Source organism: Adiantum capillus-veneris, chromosome 27 (assembly GCF_014529385.1).
Source record: "Adiantum capillus-veneris isolate H3 chromosome 27, ASM1452938v2, whole genome shotgun sequence".
Classification (NCBI taxonomy): domain Eukaryota; kingdom Viridiplantae; phylum Streptophyta; class Polypodiopsida; order Polypodiales; family Pteridaceae; genus Adiantum; species Adiantum capillus-veneris.
In genome coordinates, this window is record NC_140957.1 from 23,695,578 (window position 1) to 23,711,164 (window position 15,587).

Consider the following 15,587-nt stretch of genomic DNA (forward strand, 5'->3'; position numbering starts at 1 on the left):
TGCACAATGTTCCAGACACCCTTTGACACCAGAACATGTTGCATCATATAAGCCGACATAGGATAGTTGTCCCCATTCAACCTGTCCTCAACAACAAACATCTTGAACACATCTGTGTTGTTGTTGTCAGCCATGGTAAATGCTGCACCTGATGTGAAAACTGCCCAAAAATAGGAGAAATGGAGCGGGAACAATACGTGCTATATAGCACAAACCGTAGAATACTATACGGCACCTATTATGCAGAAAACGGCACTGACAAAAATTCTGCACAAAATGATGAAATAGCCTGTGTTGTACTGTCTGTAGTGGAAACGGAGGCCGAAATAAGCCCAAATCAAAATTTTGAGCCCAAAGCTCAAAATTTTGAGCCCAAATCAAAATAAGCCCAAAGCTCACTGAAATCGGAGAAAGTGAGCAGGCGTGTGCTGGAGCAGCTATGGCAACTAAGCCCGAGAGGACGTGACCTGCTTTGATACCAATTGTTGGAATTAGGGTTGCAGAGAAACACACACAGCTTGGAGAAGACGAAGGAAGCTCAAGGCACACAATAGAGAGTGTATTACTTAGTGTGCAATGGAAAGATAGATAGCCCTAGAGTGATGGGCATATATACAATGCACGGGGGAAAAAACCTCCTAAAGAGGGAAAAAATGCCCCGACGGTCCTAGTGTGTTCACACACATCACTACCACATGTATATGGTAACACATCCAATGCTGGTGTAAATCAACCCTTGACCTGCTCCAAATCAACCATGATCTAGGAGGGGCTTGATGCAAAATTTGATGTGTGACCTGATAAAAAACTTCCCCTAAATTCATCCGAGTTGTAGAGATTGGTGACTAATCATTACAAGTAATCAACCAGGGTCAAGTCCCCCCCTCCCTTATTTTTAAGCTGGGAGATAAATTATTGGGGCTTGCCCCTATCTTATACGCTTATGTAACTTGTAAAAAAAAAACTCCTCTCTTGCACTTACATGGTGCGATAAGTTTTGCATGGTGAAACCCTCGGGACTTTCATGTATAAGTTTTTAAATAGGCCCCCAATGTAAATACAACATGTACAACAAGACATTAATCACATCTTAAACGCACGTGATAAAGAGATTTTTTGATGAGTGATCACGTCGGGGACAATTTTTACCATACTACAACAAAATAGTGAGTATAAATAGTGGAATCATGGAAATTTAAAGCAATCAAACTACCATGTTCTCTATCTCTTTGTCTCTTTCTAGGCAAAAGAGAGACAAAAGGTGCTCCAGTTCTACTTTGATGTACTTACTTTTCTAATGGATGTTTTTGGTGAGCAAAAAACTAATGCACCTACCATCTCTTTTTCACGAAATAAGTAGGGATAGTAGCAATTGATGTTGTCGATAGAGTTTTTCACATTTTTCACTACCTGGAATCAAGGAGATCATGATTATTAACAATCTATATTGAGTACATACCGTAGTGTTGGGCATAACATACCCTTGAGACTCCTTAATTTTAAAAGCTAGCATAGATAGTGATGAATAATGGGCAAGAAATGATGCACACTTCATTCAATTTGGTTGAGCTTGGAAACGACATTGTAAAATGCAAGCACCATGCTTTGTAAATACGTTGAGCACAACTATGGAGTTCTTCAGTTATGCAATGTAGACTACTTCTTCCACTCCCATCTTGCCAATGTAGACTACTTCTTCCACTCTCATCTTGCCAATGCCTTTAGGCTCTTGTACATGGTTCTCTCTCTCTCTCTCTCTCTCTCTCTCTCTCTCTCTCTCTCTCTCTCTCTCTCTCTCTCTCTCTCTCTCTCTCTAAGACACTCACATGCACAACACTTGGCGTGCCTCTCTTCATTGTGGCATGCAAATAATCTACTAATGGTGCCACCTATGACCACATGGGTGCCAATCACTGTGTGTGTGTGTGTGTGTGTGTGGGATAGTTTCCAACGATGTTGAAATTCTCTTCTCTTCTTCTTCTTCTTCTTCTTCTCTCTCTCTCTCTCTCTCTCTCTATCTCTCTCTCTTTGTGTGTGTTTGTGTGTGAGAGACAGAGAGAGAAAGTGCAAGCATCAAAGGTATCTTTGAGGTTGCTTGCACCTCCCTTACACCTATTTCTAGGATGTTCCTCTTCTTTTCCTCTTCCTCCTCCTCCTCCTCTCTCTCTCTCTCTCTCTCTCTCTCTCTCTCTCTCTCTCTCTAAAGAGGAAAATGGATTTTGATTGTAGCGTTTAAAGAAATCTTTTGCAGAACTTTAACTTTAAAAATTCATTACAAAACTATAGAATTTGTCACTTGAGATATAATTCCTCGGAAACCAGATGTCATTTACATGTTGAAGAAAAGCATCAATAGATTGGCAACAATCTCCACTTGCCGTACAATTTGAAGTTGAAAGTACACAATATTGTGACTCATCAGAGTGAGAATTGCATGGCAATGTTGCTTCGAGAAGGAGGCCAATGGTCCAAAACCTAAACTCGAGGGGTGCACTATTTGATACCCCGCTATATAACGTGTGTTCGTGGGGTAATTAAAAAACCCCTCTTTTAACATGTTTGAATGAATAGAATGATTGTTTATTTAGGATTTTTTTTTTCCAAAATTGAATATAAAAACCCCTTATTTTAATGTATCTCTGTAAAACCCCTTGTAATGGAAATGGACTATGAACATTGAGAATAGGGGAATTAAGACAACTATTGTGAGCATTTTTATGTACTACTTTGAGAAAATAGAGGGTGAATTTGATTAGAGGTAGCAACATAACCATTGTACTTAATTAACTTGGCATGGACAATACTTTGCAAGAGAGAGAATTAGAGAACTTGACAATAGTTGAGGACCGGATTTATGTGGAGCTAGTCCCTCCTCCAAAATGCTTTTGTATTATAGTTTCTCCAATAAAGAGAGACTTGGTACAGTACAAGCTTTGTGTTCCTTGAAAACCTAGATAGCTTAGCTAAATGAAAGCATTAACTTGTTCTCGGCCTCAGTCCCAAGACCTTAAACACCTTCGAAGGTGGAGAGAGCTAGCAGGGAATGAGGGTAGGGAAGAGGAAGAAGAAGCATTCTTACGAGAAAGAAATAGTTCCTCACTTATCATCACTCTTGTTGCTTTGTAATGGAAATGGCCTATTAACTTTGAGAGTAGCAGAAATTAGAGAAAGTACTTTTGTGAAATTACTTTGTGAGCATAGCGGGTGAACTTAATTGATTGTAGCAACATAAACATAGCATTTAGTTAACTTGGCATGAACAATACTTTTGCAAGAGAGAGAGTTTAGAGAACATGACAACAATTGAGGACCAAATTTATGTGGAGCCGGTCTATCTCCAATAGGAATTTGTAATATAGTTTCTCCCATCAAGAGAGACTTGGTACAATACAATATTTTTTGTTCCTTGTTGTTGGGGTAAAGCTCCATGTGGCCGGTTAGGCCAGGTGCCCGCCCACTATACTTATTCATTATGTACATAATAGAATAAGGGGGCTCACATGTAGAGAGTGAGTTTTAGCCCCTACAAACACAAGGTCTCCTCTTCTCCTCTCTTCTCCATTGTTGCACACACTTACACACGCTCGCGCTCACGCACTTCAAATGTTATCAGAGCTCAGGGATTGGGAGCACCATTGGAGCTCAAAGGGGAGGAAGGTGGAGAAGCAACAAAAACTACAACACATTTTTGCATATCTGTTTTGGCCTACCAAAATGTCTTCATTCAAGCCGATTCCTTTCAAACCTGTTCGGTTTTTTGTCCTCTTCAACTTTGCAGAAGAAAGTTTTCTCAAAATCTTCACCAATTTTGAGATACGTCACTCAGAATGACTGCATGTCTAGGGTACACATGTGCAGATTTTTATAGATCTGTTTCGACCTGTAAAAATTGTCCATTCCCTCGATTCCCAACCATTTTCGCATGGTCTACAACTTTGCAGAAGGAAGTTTCTGCAAATTTTGAACGTTTTGGAAGATATGGGATGACAAGTTGCAGGGTATTCGAAAAGTTGAAGATTATGTATGCCTATTGTGATGATTTGTTACATTCAGAGAGCTCGAATTGAGCTTTTGTCATTCTCTTGTTTTGCGCATTGATGTTTTGCTCTCAGTGAAGATAGTGTGGGCTGATATTTTCAACAAATTTATGCCCACACATTGAGAACACTTCGTGGATGTATGCATTTTTGTGGACTCTTAGTTTCAAGAGTGGATTCATCACAGGTTATGTGCATTGACTTATGCGATTGAGCAGATTTCGGAAAGTGTGCTGCACGGATTTGCAGAGAGTTTTTGCAAGCATTTTTAGCCTGATTGAGAGCTGAATTTTCAGCTGATTTGGATGCTCTTTGATACACATTTGGTACATGCTTGATGCTCGTTTATATTGCCATGTGGATGCACATGATGTGTGCTTTTCGGCGGATAATATTCTTCGTCTTGCAATGGCATATGTGGGCTGATTTTCAGCTGTTTTGAGCATCAATTTGTGCCACATTTTGGTTGGTTTGTATCCAAGTTTATGCTAGTATATGCCTCACTTGTAGAGTGCAGTTGATGCACTTTGTGTTTCGATTTACAGGATTGTTTTCCAAGTTTAGGGAGTTGAGACTTTGGGGCACCTCATGTATGCTTAAGTGCAGATTTTGCACATGCTTTGCTCATGGTTTTGAGCATGTTTATGGCATGTATGGTTATTATGGTTAGATAGCCAAATATTGCGGAAACTCTGCCGGATTTTTCTTGCAAATTTATTTTTTTATACGCATGGTTTGCAAATGTGTTTTGATTGCATGTGGCACTCAGTGGTTGCTTTGCCATAGTGTTTTGGCATCGCATTGTGAGAGTGTTTGCTCACCGGATTATGTCATTTGACATACATGTGGTAATCTCTTCAGGAGGGAGATTGTTGATACTAGTTTCATCGATTATCACATAGTGCTCTTGGATTAGAGCGGGTTTTTTGGTATCATTTGAGCGTTTTTGCTCACTTGTTCGTTACATTGATCGCTATATTGCTGATACTTCTCTTAGACAGCTTATGCCAGCTTATCTTGTATTTTGACAATACTTGGTGTATGAGTTAGCCATGCTTTGGCTATTGTCAGTTGATCGATTTGTGCTTGGTCTTGTCATAGGTTATCGCCATGGATTTGGCATGTACATCATTGTTAGGGTTTGTGCTTTTCCATACAAAGTTTGATGGTTCAAACTTTGAGCATTGGAAAGCTGGTATGCATGATTCATTGACTTAGTTGGGCCAAGTGTTGCTACTATAGGGCATGGATGCTAGGCCAGAGTCTATGACTGACAATGAGTGGGAGGACTTGGATGAGCTTGCACATTCGACGATCATGTTACACCTTTGTGAGTCTGTCTATCGCATTGGTTTGGATGCATGTACAGCTAGAGAGTTATGGCAAATATTGTGCAATGCTTTTGGCACAAATGAGTCTAGAGAGATGCCTACAGTCAAAGGACGATCTTGCAGACATAGAAATGTTGTGTGTTGGCATTGTGGTCATACAAGGCATGTACGTAGGCGTTGTTTTTGATGGATGAGACAACGTAGAAGATAGCACAAGAGGAATGCTATCACTTTGGATGATATGGGAGCAGATGTAGCATATGTGGCTATGCATGACAAAGATGTCTCCTTTGCTTCCATGTTTACTCTTGACTTTCTTATGTTGGTTTTTGACGACACATTACTTGCATTGGGTACTAGATGTGAATGCTAGATTTCATGTCACGCCGAGTTGTGAGTGGTTTAGCACATATGCTAGTGGTATGCTCTGACATGTGTGTCTAGTGGATGGTTCAGTGCATGACATAGTTGGTGCAGGAGATGTTAGACTATTGTTGCCAAGTGGTGCATCATACGTGTTGCGAGATGTACACCATGTGCTAGGTTTGACGCAGAGCAGCTTTATCTTTATGAGTCAGTTACAAGACATTGGATGCCAAGTAGTGTTGAACGAGCACAGTTTCAAATTGCATTGTGGACAACTAGTCATAGCTAGAGGTGCTAGTGTTCGCACGATTCATGCCATGCGAATACGTCATGTGCGAGACGGCACCGTTTTCTTGAGTACGCAACCATGCAGAGAGACGAGGCATGTCTCCTTTGTGGATAGGTTGCATGATGCTCCAATTTGTGAGCATGTTGAGCCAGTTGTGCAGCAGGGCATGTCATTCGTGGATATGATCACGGATATGGATGGCTTGAGTGTTGAGGATTCAGCCATGATTCAGTCATTCATGGATATGCTTAGGCCAGAGGCTGATGTGTGTGAGTTAGAGCTAGGCATTGCTCTTACCACTCATGACAGACAGATTCTCTTGGTGCGCATGTGACATGCGATGGACACAAGGATGGATTCCAGGGATCGGAGTTTGGGTGTCAGGGTGATTTCCATGAGTGGAGTTCTAAGCCAGATTTGACTGAAATAGTTAGATTGGCATATATTGCTAGGATTGCATCAGCATTTGGGAGTCTCATGTACGAGATACTGATCTCAAGACCCGAGATTGCATTTGCAGTGGGAGAAATTAGTCGTGCAGTGAGACTGACGTTTTCCTTGAGCGCAGGGGTACTTTGTAGCGTATGGTGAGATACCTGCAGGATGTGTGAGGCTTTGGTGAGGAGTATGGTGTCGATTGCTTTATACTTTCTCTACTATTAGAGCTGGATGCACATATATTCAGTGAGCCAGTGGGCGTTGGCTAAGGTCATACTTGTGATGGCCTTGTACAGGTTTTGTACGGTTTTCTTTTCTCTCTCACGGCCACATTGGCCTGTACGTGGGAGGTTGTTGGGGTAAAGCCCCATGTGGCTAGTTAGGCCAGGCGCCCGTCCACTATACTTATTCATTATGTACATAATAGAATAAGGGGGCTCACATGCAGAGAGTGAGTTTTAGCCCCTGCAAACACAAGGTCTCCTCTTCTCCTCTCTTCTCCATTGCTGCACACACTCACACATGCTCCCGCTCACACACTTCACTTGTGGCCTAAGTGATGCAATGAAGATCAAAAACTTCATGCATCACGAGCATAACATAAACTTTGTGGAAAGCATTAACTATCCCAAGTCTCAGCAGTCCGAAGGCGTCAAACTCCTTCGAAGGTGGAGAGAGCTAGCAGGGAATGAGGGTAGGGAAGAGGAAGAAGAAACATTTTATAGGAGAAAGAATTAGTTCCTCACTTATCATCACTCTTCTTGCTAGCATACATAATATCATAGTAATGAAGATGGATAAGATGGAAAGCTTAAGCATTAAAGCATGGCTCTTGGTTGGATTTTGCATTCCATAGCCAAGAGTGTTGGTGTAGTCTCTCAACTTCTCTACTTGCTTGGAGAAGGAGATGGAGCTCTTGCACTTTTCACTTCACACAATGAGAGTGTGTGTGGGAGAGTATACCCCTCAAGCAACCCCCTAGCTTGCTTTGGTCAACCCCCCCTTGTAGCTCATGATTGAAGATCATTGGACCTCTCCAGGCCTAGCCAATCACATGCAGGGGCATATCAAGCAACAAGGGTAGCCTTGGGACAAGTGTCCCCCTTTCCCCTTTGAGAGAGAGGACTTGATAAATACTAAAAGAATTAATGAAATTAAGTAATTTATTATTGGACCCCTTGGGAGGCCAACCAATAGGCGTTAGACACATCATGAGGGCAACATGAAGAGGACCTTGACAAGTGTCCTATAAACTTTCTTGGAACCAATTACCTTGTGTGAGGGTGTCTGTATTCTCTCTCTACCCCCCTCTTGTAGGGATTGGCCGCTCCTTGTAGGGATAGTTGCACACCTTACCCCCAAGCACCTTAGTCAACAAGCATGACAAAGCACCTCAAGCCTAGGTAGTGTTCCCACAAGCATCTCATGCTCCCTATTTGGCAAGCATGACAAGCACCTCAAGCATCTTAGTCATCAAACACATCAAGCACCTCAAGTTGTTACCATATACATGTGGTAGTGATATGTGTGAACACACTAGGACCGCCGGGTCATTTTTTCCCTCTTTAGGAGGTTTTTCCCCCCGTGCATTGTATAAAAACCCATCACTCTAGGGCTATCTATCTTTCCATTGCACACTAAGTAACATACTCTCTATTGTGTGCCTTGAGCTTCCTTCATCTTCTCCAAGATATGTGTTTTTTTCTGCAACCCTAATTCCAACAATTGGTATTAGAGCAGGTCACGTCCTCCGGGCTTAGTCGCCAACTGCTCTAGCACACGCCTGCTCACTTTCTCCGATTTCAGTGAGCTTTGGCGAGCGTTCGCAGGTCGACAAATACTTTGGGCAAGCTCGTAGAGCTTGGTCTGCTCAGATTTTCGATTTGGGCTCATTTCGGCCTCCGTTTCTACTACAGGCAGTACTGCACAGGCTATTTCATCATTTTGTGCAGAATTTCTGTCAGTGCTGTTTTCTGCATAACAGGTGCCTTATAGTCTTCTACGGTTTGTGCTATATAACACGTGTTGTTCCCGCTCCGTTTCTCCTATTTTCAGGCAGTTTTCACATCAGGTGCAGCATTTACCATGGCTGACAACAACAACACAGATGTGTTCAAGATGTTTGTTGCTGAGGACAGGTTGGATGGGGACAATTACCCTATGTGGGCTTATATGATGCAACACGTTCTTGTGTCAAAGGGCGTCTGGAATATTGTGTAGGGCATTGATGTACATCCTGGTTCTGAGGATGTAGGCGATGTTGAGGATGTTGCAGGTCTTGCTGCAAGGATTGCTGCTGTTAGAGTTGTTTTGCCTACGGTAGAACAAGCTCGTTGGGATGTTAAGGATGCGCAGGCCCATGCATTGATTGCGTTGTCTGTGAAGCGCACCATTGCTCCTCACATCCGTTCAGCAAAATCTGCAAAACAGGCTTGGGATATTCTAGCAGGTCTTTATGCAAGCCGCAATGAGGCTAAAATTTCTTTGCTGCATAAAGAGCTGGAGTCAAAGATTATGCATGAGGAAGATGATACCGAAACTTTCATTGCTAGTGTCAAGGATATCAATGAGAAACTTATTTCTGCAGGTGAAGTCATTTCAGACGGTTCCCTTGTGCAGACTGTTCTTGATGCCTTACCAGATTCCTACGAGACTTTCGCTAGTACTTGGAGACTGATGACCCAAGGAAATCGTGAAGTTGTCAAGTTTGATGCATTATGCACATTGCTGTTGCAAGAGTCACTTTCTAGAAAAAACAGGACTAGGCAGTGTGCAGTTGAACATGCTTTTATTGCTTCTCAAAGAAAGGGTGGTAACAGTAATGCAACCACTTCTTATGGTTCTGCTGCGAGTGGAAAAAATTCTGTTCCTAATGCTTCTGCTGGCAACAATTCGTCTGGAAATTTGGTGACAAGGGCAAAAAGAAGATGCGTTGCCATTATTGTAAAGCTAATGATCACTTGATCAAGACGTGTCCTAAGTTGAAGGCCAAAGAGGCTAAGAAGAAAGAGGGTGGTTCCACTGCAAATGCTGGTTCCACTACAAATGCATCCATTGTTGAGTCTTCTGAGAAAGGAGGCTGTAATGCTGATGTTGATGCAGAATGGGCTTTTAGTGTAGAGTGCACTTACAATCCTGCTGTCCATGATGCATGCTTGTCAGTTGCTGCAGATTCATATGTGTGGTATTTAAATAGTGGTGCTACAAAGCACATTACCTCACATCGTGAATTGTTTACCTCTCTCGAGTCTGTCCCTCATGGGAATTCAGTCACTTGTGCCAACAACGCCTCTTATCCAGTTCAGGGAGTTGGAAAGATTGTGCTCATTGCTGCTAATGGCAGCTCCTTCACACTTGTTGATGCACTTTATGTACCTGGGATCAAGAAGAATCTCTTTTCTATATCCGCACTTGCTAGACTTGGACTTGTAGTAAAATTTGTGGATGACAGATGTACAGTTCATGATCTCAGTTTTGGTGATGAAATTGTTGCATCTGGGCTTTTGTGCCGTGGGTTGTATAAGCTCACTTTGTATGACAAGTGTGGACAAAATTTTGCAAATGCTGCTGCAGATTCAAGGGCTATTTCAGATGTAAAACTTTGGCATGCACGTTTTGGTCATCTGAATTTTGCCAGTTTTCTACATTTGCAGAAATCTGATATGGTTGCTTCTTTGCCGCCTCTTGAAGCACCTGTCAAACATGTTTGTGAAGGTTGTATTCTGGGTAAAATGCAGCGTTCTAAGTTTCCAAAGGATGGTTCAGTTAGGGCCACATGCAGGTTGTAGCTTGTGCATAGTGATGTTTGTGGGCCCAGGCAAACTCCGTCCTTGGGCAATTACCTGTACTTCGTGACTTTCATTGATGATTACTCCAAGCATGCGGGTTATTTCCTCTTAAAGAGAAGTCCAATGTTTTTATGTGCTTCAAACATTTTCTGGCTATGGCTGAAAATGTCTCCAAATGTACTATGGGCACCCTCCGTTCTGATCGAGGGGGGGAGTATATGTCTCATGAATTTAATGCATTTCTGGCTAGTCGTGGGATAAAACACCAATGTACTGTGCCTTATACACCTCAGCAAAATGGTGTTGCTGAGAGGAAAAACAGGTCATTGACGGAAATGGCACGATGTATGGTCAAAAATCAAGCTTTGCCGCATTCTTTTTGGCTTGAGGCCATCATGTGTGCCACTTATGTACTTAACAGGTGTCCTACGAAAGCTTTGAAGTCTATTACTCCATATGAAGCATGGCATGATAGAAAGCCTTCTATTGAGCACATGCGTGTTTTTGGCTGTTTGGCATATGCTTTGGTGCCACAAGTGCAACGCAGAAAATTGGATGATAAGGCTGTCAAATGTATTTTTGTTGGTTATAGTGCTGAAAGCAAAGGTTACAGGTTGTATCATCCGCAAACAAAATGTATTCTGGTTTCTCGGGATGTAGTGTTTGTGGAAGATTCTGTTCAGACCTTGCTGTCATGTACTAGAGACAGTAATGTAAGCTCACAGGACATTATGACACTTTGTTGCCTCTTTTCAGTGGTGGAAATACAAATGTAAGTTCCAATGAGGCAAATGTACAGCCTATGGGGGCTTTTGAAAATGTTACAGATCAGCCTATTACTGATTCAGATGTACATAATGTACTTGATGAGGAAAGGGCTGAAAATGAGCAGGCTAGAGGTATGCCAAAATGGCTGGTGCACACATTGCGTGACAGTAAATTGGATGCACCTTTGTCTAGTAGTACTCGTTCAGGCTCTCGCCATGCATCTTATGCATCAAATTGTTATGCTTTGGCTGTTTCTAGCTTACATGATGTTGAGGAGCCTCTGTCTTTTGATAAAGCACAGAATTCAGAAAATTGGATGGCTGCCATGCAATCAGAATATGATGCACTTATAGAAAATGACACATGGACTTTATGTGATTTGCCTCCTCGCAAAAAGGCCATTGGTACGAAGTGGGTTTACAAGTTGAAATGCAAGCCGGATGGTGAGATCGATCGCCATAAGGATCGACTTGTTGCAAAGGGTTATGCACAACAAAAAGGCATAGATTATGAAGAGACTTTTGCTCCCACTTGTCGTATGACTACTGTCTGTTTCTATGTGCATTGGCAGCTCATTTTGGTTGGGATGTACATCAATCAGACATTGTTACTGCTTTCTTGAATGGTGACATATTTGAGGAAGTTTATGTAATGCAGCCTCGTGGTTTTGTCATAAAAGGACAAGAGGACAAAGTGTGCAGATGTAAGAAGGCTTTGTATGGGTTGAAGAAATCTCCTCGTGCTTGGTATGAGAAAGCTGACACTCATTTGGTTAAACGAGGCTTTCGTAACAGTCCAACAGAAAGCACATTGTATGTAAAGCGTGAGGATGATGTACTTCTCATTGTGGTTCTTTATGTCGATGATTTGCTGATCACTGGACCAAATGAGAGACATATTGCTGAATTTAAGGCTGATTTGAATGCTACGTTCAAGATGAAAGATTTGGGACTATTGCGTCATTACTTGGGTATACAGTTTAAGCAGTGTGATGGTGGTATTACCTTGTGTCAGAAAAGTTACTTAGAGACATTGCTATGTAAGTTTGGACTTGAGGATTGCAAACCTATTGCCACTTCCATGGAAACAGGTTTGAAGTTGAGTCTACATGATGCTGGTGATCCTGCTGATGTCACTCTTTACCAAACTGCTATTGGCTGCCTCATTTATGTATGCAACACGAGGCCGGATATTTAGTTTGCAGTCTCACAGGTCAGCAGATTTATGCATAGCCCAGGGTCTAAGCATTGGCAGGCTGACAAGAGGATTTTTCGCTACCTTAGTGACACTTTACATCTTGGCTTGTTTTATCTGAAGGGGGGATCATTGCCGCCAGAATTACATGCTTTTTCAAACTCAGATTGGGCTGGTTGTTTTGACACGCGAGTGCCCACAAGTGTTTTTTGTTTCATGCTTGGCAGTTCATGTATATCATGGTTGAGCAAGAAGCAACCTACTGTGGCAACTTCGAGTTGTGAGGCTGAGTACAGGGAAGTCTTCACAGCTACGGTTGAGTGTGTATGGATCAGATGCCTTATGGCTGATTTGGGTGTTGGACAGGACACTGCCAACACTATCTACACTGACAGTCAGAGCGCATTGGCAGTTGCGAGGAACCCAATTTTTCATGCTCGCACAAAGCACATTGAGGTGCATTACCACTATGTGAGGGAGAGGCTCTCAGTAGGAGAGATCAGCTTGGATTATGTGCCAACACAGGACAACCTTGCAGATCTTTTCACAAAGGCACTGTCTCGTGAGAAGCTTGAAGCTTTCCGCAAAGCTTTGGGCTTACTCCCCTTTGTGGGATGATCCTATCCTCAGGGCATGACACTTCCCTTTACTCATGTGCCAGCTCTCGTTCACTGCATCACTCCAAGGGGGATTTGTTACCATATACATGTGGTAGTGATGTGTGTGAACACACTAGGACCGTCGGGGCATTTTTTCCCTCTTTAGGAGGTTTTTCCCCCGTGCATTGTATATACGCCCATCACTCTAGGGCTATCTATCTTTCCATTGCACACTAAGTAACATACTCTCGATTGTGTGCCTTGAGCGTCCTTCGTCTTCTCCAAGCTGTGTGTTTTTCTCTGCAACCCTAATTCCAACACAAGCACCTTAGTCATCAAGCGCAACAAGCACCTTAGTCATCAAGCACGACAAGCACCTCAAGCTTGGGCCGAGTTCCCACCTCAAGATCACCCCTAGCTTACCTAAGGTCAAAAGACTTTTTAACACTAACCTTTGGAGGTCTTTAATGAAGCTAGCCCTAGGGTATTTAAGCTCCATTAGGATTGTTCTTTGATAAACCATCTCCCGTTTGGACCCATTACCTTTGGTCCCGTGCTGAGATGCATCTAAAGCACATACCTATATTCTAACTCTTGTTCCCGTTTATTCTCCCACATTAAATGATCAGTTTAATATGAGAAAATAATTTGGGTTGGTTAGGTATTAGTTTTGATGACATGATTAGAATAGCATAATAGCATAGTAATGATGATGAAGAAGATGTCAAGCTTAAGCATTGAAGCATGGCTCTTGGTTGGATTTGCATTCCATAGCCAAGAGTGTTGGTGTAGGCTCTCAACTTCTCACAACAAGCTTGGAGAAGGAGATGAAGTTCTTGCACTTACCCTACGACATCTTTCCAAGATGGATGGCTAATCCATATGGTGCTTGTGAGACATAGCTACCGCAAGTATGTCTGCTCTTTAGTCTTTCATTCTCCCAGGTAGAGTAACAAATTCTACTTGGTGTTTGAGAGACGTTATCATCCCAAACATGATTCTAAGCATACATACAATTTAAATTAATGCACAATAAAAAGAGAACTAGTCTTATAAGACAAAAACATGATCATTTGAAATAAATTTGTACATTTGCTTACTCTATGTAGCATTGTAAGCATTGATAAGGTTCGTACTATCCTTAAGTTGTATTCCTTGCATCCATCTACCATCTTCAAAAGGATAATTTTTTAACTTAATAAAATACCGTCAGATAGTCTTATCATGTTGTAGTACCTTGTCTTCATGCCGAAGGATAGCTTCGAGTTGTAGCGCTTCTTCTTGGTTTTTGATTTTGGGAGGGTCTTCAATAATTTGTTCACTTGGTGACTCTCCTTTGTAGGGCTTAAGTAGGCTCACATGAAAAGTATTGTGTATGAGCCAATGCTTGGGCAACTTGAGTTGATAAGCCATCTCATTGATGGGTTTCAATATTTGGAAAGGACCATAGTATCTTTTTGCTAGTTTAGCATAATACTTTTGATGGCCTGTAGGATTTTTTTCCATCGTTTGCCTCAATCAATCCTTAGAAAACTTAAGTAAGACCCAATCATTTTATTTGAACGTTAAGGCCCTTTTGTGCATGTCAACAACAGCTTTTTGTTTTTGTTGAGAGATAAATATAGCCTTCTTAATCTTTTGAAAAGATTCTTGTAGGCCATGGCTATACTCATCGGCAGTGAAGATCTTCCCATGTACTTTAAGTAGCAAGGTACTTTTAGGTTTTTCCTCAATTATTTCAAAAGGTGCTTTTCTTGTAGAAGTATGTATAGTATTATTGTACGCATACTCTACAAGAGGTAAGTATTTTTCCCATTGTGAGCGTTGATCTACTTTGATAACATAAGTCTTTAGTAGATCGAGTATCGTAAGATTGGCAATCTCACTTTGGCCATCCGGTTTGTGTGTGATCGGCCAAAGAGAAATTCAATCTTGTTCTTAGATTTTCAAAGAGACCTTTCTAAAAATTACTGGTCATTCTAGGGTCTCTATCTGACACAATGGATGTTGGCAATCCATGGTGTTTGAAAATCTATGATATGAAGAGAATTGCCATTTGGTGTGCCTTAATAGTCTTTTTGACAAGAATAAAGTTTGCTTGCTGGGATTGGCAATGGCTGGAGTAATCCAAGTCGTTTCCCTCGATCATACTTGGTCTTTTGGCATACCACACAATTTGAAACATACTCTTGTATGTCCACTTTCATGGGAGGCCAATAGAAATACGTCTCTACTGCTTGGAGAGTAGGTTGAATGCCTCTATGCCCCGCATAGGGAGGAGCATGGGATTCATACGTGACTTTCTCACGAAGGGAGTGGCTAACACATAGCCTATTGCCATGGAGAAGATAACATCCTGCAAGGTGAATGGTTTCTCTTTCTTCCCCAAGCAAGGGATGAAATTATGTCTCTAAAGTCAGGGTCAGTAACATACTCATCTATCATAGAAGATAGATAATTATGAGTTTCTATAGACACCGCATTAACTTTTGTCGTCATGAAAGTGGATCGGCCACTTGATTGTGCTTACCAGCAATTAAGCAATATGGAAATTGAATTGCAAAAAAAAAATTTGCCCACCTCATTTTTTTGTCAGAAAGCTTGGTTTGCATCATGAAGTACTTGAGACTTTGATGGTCTATTCGTAAAATGAATGGAGTCCCCAATAAATAGCACTTCCATCATGTGTCTAGGACATGTAGAACAACTAAAAGCTCTTTCTCATAAATACCTAAGACGCATTTATCTGTGTTGAGCCTTCAACTTTCATATGCTAT